At 44.1% G+C, this 7055-nt stretch overlaps 1 long non-coding RNA gene across 14 annotated transcripts; it reads left to right on the forward strand.

Moving 5' to 3' along the window:
- The first annotated feature begins 288 nt into the window (after positions 1–288).
- On the forward strand, positions 289–6387 carry LOC123122223 (uncharacterized). Of its 14 annotated transcripts, XR_006460118.1 has the most exons (11): positions 293–751; positions 833–1002; positions 1654–1779; positions 1988–2058; positions 2827–3148; positions 3445–4350; positions 4519–4561; positions 4615–4727; positions 5158–5322; positions 5679–5801; positions 5881–6387. It is a non-coding gene; the product is annotated as an uncharacterized lncRNA (long non-coding RNA). The 14 variants fall into 14 exon arrangements; XR_006460117.1 differs by having other exon boundaries at positions 292–751; positions 3445–4561; XR_006460114.1 differs by having other exon boundaries at positions 295–751; positions 4519–4727.
- Positions 6388–7055: the final 668 nt, after the last annotated feature.

Below are 7055 nucleotides of genomic sequence, written 5' to 3' on the forward strand. Positions count from 1 at the left end.
CTCATCATTTCTTGCCATATGGACATATTCGGCCTAGTCCAAAGGTCCTGCCACGCTATAGCGTCATGACATCAGGATGATGAAATCTATTGGCTATAGGTCCTGCTCGATGCAATGGAGGACCACCATCCATGCATATGTGTGCCATCACTGGAAATTGAGGGAGCCACTAGGGCACCATTCATGTGTGCCATCACTAGAAATGGTCGTGGAGAAAGCCATGCTACAATGCCATGCCAACAAGAAGTTGCAATCTATTGTCTATAGGTCCCACTCGATGCACATGCAAGGCCATTATTCATGCATATGCGCACCATACAACCCTTTAACAGTCGCGGTAAGGGCGCCTCCTCGCCTATGCCACGTGGATTTTACTGTGCCGAAAGGAAAAGTTAAAAACGCAAGCCCTCTCGTCTCCTGTCTCGCTAGCTCTCTCTCCTCTTGCAACCCCTCGCCGCCGCCGCCGCCGCCACCACCCATGCCGGCCGATTCCGGTGAGTCCCGGCGGCGGGTGGCACACCAAACACCACCCGTCTCACCGCTCCATCCTCCCATCCGTCCAAATCCGTCACGAGAGGTTTTCCGTGCTCGCTCCCGACCCTCAGCCGTAGCTAGGGTTTCGACGCAGCGTCCCCTTCGTCGCCGGCGAGGCTCTGGCGGCCTCCGCGTGGCTCCGCCTCATGGACGGTCCTCCCACGCCCGATGGCCATGAGGTGCACGCGGTGCGTTGGGCCGTGCCTTCTCTGCACCTGTGAGTTCATCCTCTGCCCCCTCCTCCTCCTCTCTACTCCGCTCGAGCTCTGATCCTCGCCTCTATTTTCGTCTCTCTCAGATTTGGTGCAGCAGCCTCTTGTCTCCATAGACGAGGAGGGCGACCGGGACCCAAGCGCAAGACGATGAGAGCACGGCCGTCGGGCACCGGCACACCGGCAGCGCGCGCATGGGCCTCCTCGCCGCGGCCTCGGACTGGAAGAATTCATGGACGGTCTCACCATCTCAGAAGTAAGATCCCGCGGCCGCCATCCTGTACCCGTACGCGGTTCATACCGCCAGCGGCGAAGTCGTCAGAGATGGCACTTGTGCTATCCTCTGTAGTTTCTCCGTCCTCTGCAGTTTAGTGCTTTGTGCTTGCTCCTATTATGAGCTAGAATCTGCAGTTATGTGCTAGCTCCCCGTAGTGATCTCCAATTCTTATGTACGTGTTTGGTGCTTTGTAGATTGTTTTTATTCTAGAATCTAGATGTTCAGACTTCAGAATGCTTGGTGCTCCTCTTTGTGCGTGCTTGGTGCTTGCTCCTGTAGTGATTGAATTCTGTGCTTGCTCATGTCGTGAACATCATGTATATAATGGAGGAATTGTTATCAGCACTTGTGTGGTCAATTAAATAAATAAATCTTGGGTGGTCAGCTAAACAAATTGTTCATGTTTTATTCTATGTTTCAGTTATGTTTATTGTCACAATTGTTATCAGCCTCATCGTACTAAAAATGGCCTCTCCTTATGCTTAAATGCATTGTTTATATTTCAGTTTCAGCTTGTCAAAAACTTTGCTTCTCTAGCCATCTCTGAAATTGAGTGTGTGTGTGTGTGTGTGTGTGTGCAAATACTGACAAAATTCATGTTGTGTGTGTGTGTGTGTGTGTGAGTGACAGCAGGTCGCCGGCTTCCTCTACGGCTTGCTGGCCTCGTTGGTGGACAGAGGGGTCGGCTGCCACTCGCGGCTCTGAATTGCAGGACTCGCTGGATGGATGCGAGTGTGAGCAACCAAGCTATATCAGGTGAGAATAGCTTCGTGTGGCTCTTTATTTTTTGAGCTGGTCAAGTGATTCTAGGAGACTCATATTCTGTTTCATTACTTTTTTATCTCCTATGTCTTGACTTTCTTTGAGGCTCATTTTCTTTTTTCTTTTTTTGTGATTGATAGATTGCTCACAAGATAGGTTAGATTTTTGTGGCATATCACTATGCTTTTTTCTGTTGGTGTAGACCTTTTCCCATTGTATTATGAGCTGTGTGACGAGAGGTCAGAGCGACGAATCTGAAGCTGTTATTCCCTTGTAAGTTACATGTACTGGGATTTTACTTCCTGATTTTTCTCTCTAAATGGTAGAATGAAAAGAGGCATAAGTTATAGGTGGATTGATTCCTGAAGTGCTTAGATCACATAGGGCAGACTTCATAGTGGGACTTTGTGCTTGACCATTCCTCCATTTAGGTGTATTAGTTTTTCTGAACTAGCAGGCACAAAGGATTCCTAACCTTGTTCATCTGGTGACCACTGGCCGTTGTCTTTCTTTTTTCTGAAATTAGTGACCAAGTGATTAAAGCCTGAAACTGAAGCTTGATCTTTCTCAAAATTTACCATGTTGTAATTTTATGCTACAATCAAGCCTTGGAACTAAATTATCTTCACAGTATCTGCTGTTCTGTAAAACATACCTTTGGACAAGGATATATAGTCAAACTATTGAAATTTTGATTGATAATATCTTTGCAAAATGTTTAGGTTAGATACTTGAAAATCCTATGTGTGAATCTGTTTCGGAAAGTACTTTCGCAATATACATTTTTGTATTTTGAAGATCGCTAATTAAGATGTCTGAAATGGCCACTTTTATAGGACTGAAGGGAGTAAATGGTGATTATATCACATTTTAGAGTAATCCTTTTGGGGATCGAATAATTTGTGGATGCTTTTAAGCATAAAATAATCTTCTGTTGTAATAATTATGTTCATCTGGTTCTTACTTCTTAGTCCCTTTTCTGGATGATAAGCCTTTTGGTCTAGAATCTAAACTGATATTCTTCCCTCTTATTGTTGGTAGGCTGTACCATTCTCCACAACACAAAGTCAAAGCGGGCATGTTTCTTCTGTCTTTAAACTTGTGCACTATGAGCTGGTGTTGCAATGCTTGAAGAAGTTGACTGGCGTTGTTGTGCAAGATATACCTTATAGAACAAGCCGTGCTGTTCAAAATGCTGGCACAAATTGCGCTTCTGATAAAGAAGTTGATGAGCTTCTCATGAAGCTGCCACGTCGATTACGAGATGCACTTCTACCTTCCAACTTGAAGGTGTCAAATTTGGGCTTCGGAGGCAAGGGCGCTGCCTTATTACAGATGAGATGGGCTTGGCAAGACTAACCAGGTGAGCATATTGTATTTTGTGTATAACTATCGTGCGGATAGTTTATATGCAGAAAATTGTTTGTTCCATGGTGTTACAAATGCAAAATACAGTAAATTAGCATATCGATATTGAGCACACTGATATTGAGCTTGCATCAATACGTTTTGGGCAGTAACGGATAGGAATTTTATGTCTATTTTACTGAACAGTTAATTATATAGCACTTGCTTTTTAGACCTTATTAAGAAATCATCATATCTGCTTTTGAGCGTAATATTTTTTCCATGTTGAAGCAGTATTATTTTCTTGAACAGAATGGGGAAGCAGTATGTTCTCATTTATTTAAATGCTGGCAATTGCAATAGCTTGTTGCTTAAAGGACGAGGGGCCTCTATTAATAGTGTGTCCAGCTGTTCCGCATTATACTTGGGCGGAGGAATTGGAACGCTGGGATCCTTCATTTCTTCCAAAAGATATTCATCTTGGTACTGATTCAGAGTTTCATTATTCAAGAGTTAATTTTACTGATGTCAAACCTGGTATTATAATTATTTCATATCTTTAGTGTATCTAATTTGATCCTAATGCTTGTGAAGTTACAACGATCTCAATATTTATTTTCATCAAGTTTGAATTGCCTACCACATGTGCCATGTGGTAATGATCTCCATATATGGATTGCATATTTTGTATTTTATCCATATAAATTCTAAGTATCGAATTCTTTTGGCCCAGACATCATTCATTTGTTGCATCAGCGTCAGTTTTGAAATATTGCAGTAAAAACAGTTGCAGGACAAAATTGCATCCCGTATGAACAATCATAGATGGACCAGATCACTCAAATAAAAAAAGATAGATTTGACGCCGCTGCCGTGGTCGTCTTCGATGCCGTCGCCGTCCTCCTCTTCGTCATCCATGGTGAGGTCGATGTACGGTGGTGGCTTTCATAGGTGGGCAGGCTGCCCCTGCAGCGGCTGCAAGGCCGGAGGCGCCTGCAACACCTCTTCCAGTGGCGGGAACGGCGCCCACCCACACGGTCGGCACGGACGTGTTCCGGCGTGCACGGCACCATGTCCGTCCACGTCCAGGACTGGCCCACCAATGCCACGAAGGGTGCTCATCGTCGGCCCCTCCTTGACCTACAACTCTGGGGGGATGGCGACGTCGCATGCGGCGGAGAGGGCCAGCATCTCGTCAAGGCCCTCCCATTGGGCACGGTTATATTTCAGTTTTAGAAATACGTATTGATGGACTATAGCAGCGTTTCTTTTTACTTAATTTCGTTTTGCTGTTTTCCATATATATCACTCATTTTATTGACATGTACATATCAAATCCAGTCCATGTCTTGGCCTCTTTTTGATGTCTGCGTTATCTTCCCGCAGGTGTTGTAATTTTATCAACACGCGGGAAGGATTTATGGTACAGGTACTCATGCTAATTAAATTCAGAAATGTGTTGTATGTCTCTAATCTTTGCAGGATAAAAGAATGGCATTAGCCCAACAAAAACTGTGATCTGCCTCACAATTTCTTCTAATTCTAAAGTAGCACTGAATCGAACGGGAAATTCCGGCAACTTTGCTGGTGTCTGGGTATGTATTTGTATAAACTGTCAACTGAAAATGGCTTGGTTCCTTTCAAAAAGACTGAAAATATCTTACTAGATAGTAATGTTTATACTTGTGGCGGACTATCAATCCTTACAGTTAGATGAATGGATTTATCTGTTGAAGAAAAAGTCATATTGGTAACTATGTGACATATATGCAAATCCAAGTTGGCATAATGAAATATAGATGGACACAATATTATCCATCTCTATTTAGCTTGTCATAAAAATGAAATTATTTCCTAACTAGCTATTTCTTTTACTGCCAATTTTCTTTGCTTTTTATGTTATCCTTTTTGGAATATTACTTCTACATGTCAAGAGAATATGCAGTATATAAGTTTTACATATAGATCTTCCTGATGTTAATAACATGCATTTATGTGCTTTAGTTTTTGTTTCTATGTGAATAGTAAGCACCGGAGGGATGGTCTGTGTGGCACACAAAACACAGTGCAACGAGGGGCTGCATATCATCAGGTCGAGGGCTACAGTCGGCATGGATAGGGCTCGTCATGCTGCGACGTTCTCCCGGCCTCCTTCCCATCACAGCGTGATGGGAATCACTGGCTTACAAGGTGATTCTATACTCTAATTTATATCCTTTCCAACAGATGTGTTTGTCCATTCATGTTTTATCTTCCCTTGGAATTGGTGGGTGTGATTTTATCCCCCATTTTCTTTCTCTGTGTTCTGATTTCTAAGTAACAAAACTGGTGTTAATAATATATGATACCCCCATTTTCTTTCTCTGTGTTCTGATTTCTAAGTAACAAAACTGGTGTTAATAATATATGATACTCGTATATTTGTAGCCTTATAATTTGTGTATGTATTAGTGGAAAATGTATTGTACCCATTTGCTTATAACTGCCTGTAAATGATCCTTAGGCCTATCTTCTCACAAAACATGTGTGTACGAATTCTGTTTTAGGTTGTAACTCTGCTCAAACATCTTGCCAAGGAGGAGTAGCAGCCGTGCCTGGAAGGCGTGGAGCAGGGGGCGGTGTAAGGGGTGTGGAGCATGGCAACTCCAAGATGCTAGCATCCACTAGCTGTAAGACATCATTCCCCGCCTAATTAGTTTCTTTCTTCTTCCAGAGTTCTTACTTAGTAGATGTTCCTTGCTATTGTAGCATATTGGATTGTTGGGAGATATTTGGTTCTATGATGGCCATGTTGATCAAAATCACATGTAAAACGATCAGGAAGGTCCTGATCAGGTGCTCTGGTCGTGCAAGGGGAGCGCGGCGCACAACCTCCGCCTGCTGAAGACGATGTGGCAGTGCGGTGTGGGCCTTGACGGCAAGCGCAACGACCAGCTGGACTACGGTAACAGGGAATTCTCCATCGACGAGACGCCAGCGTTCCGGTTCTGCATTGCGCCCTCCGTCCTGGACACCCCCGGTGTCTACAACGACGACCACTACTTCTTCTGCGATGCCCGTCAGAGGGATGTGGACTGTGGACTACTATGATGGCGAGCAGAGTTAGTATGGCCTGGAGAGCCTTGACGATGGTGCAGATGAGCAGCTGCTCTTCACTGGCAAGTCTCATGGCTGCAATACATTGCTGTGCATTGCCTGTGATGGCATCTCAAATTGTTTTTTAAAGTATAATATAATACATTTATAAGGCCCTCATCACTTGCATGTACATTTGCTACTAACAACGCAAAAAAGAAAATGTAAGGGTGCGTTGCCTACACTACACACAGCGTGCTCTGCATTGCAATTATGATTTACTATAATAAGTTTGATAGGCTTTCAGCACTTGCATGTCCAAATATATGACAGGAAATTGAAAGGGACGTTTTTTCATCTAGCACCGCCCGAGCTACCTCTCAGGCGGCGCGCCATGGCGCGCCCCAACAGCTAGTCAGTGCAAATGGTGGCGGAGAAAGCCATGCTGCCATGCTCAATAGTGAGGGGTGGGGCAGATGGGAGAGGAAAAATCATCGCAGTAAAAATATCATAGTTGTGCTTCTGTGCAAGCGAGGCACCCCAGGAAGCCGCCTTCGCAGAGTCGAGTGAAGACCGTGACATTAAGATGCAGTGGCTGAACTAGGGCTTGGTGATGCGGGCATCGCCCATGTCTCCCCCTCCTAGCTATGGCTTGGTTGCAGGTGTTTTTATAAGTTTATTCCTTAGTAAAATTTCCCGAGTCAAAGAGTTGATTCTTTTGTCCAATATAAAAATTGAGCCCTTTTACATATTACGGGATATATCACTAGTGCAGAAAAAAGCCTAATAGGGGCATTCCTGAAACGTCGTTAACGGAGACTGATGCTTTCTTGTTAACAGAGACAGTC

The sequence above is a fragment of the Triticum aestivum genome, chromosome 5D, assembly GCF_018294505.1.
Source record: "Triticum aestivum cultivar Chinese Spring chromosome 5D, IWGSC CS RefSeq v2.1, whole genome shotgun sequence".
NCBI classification, from domain to species: domain Eukaryota; kingdom Viridiplantae; phylum Streptophyta; class Magnoliopsida; order Poales; family Poaceae; genus Triticum; species Triticum aestivum.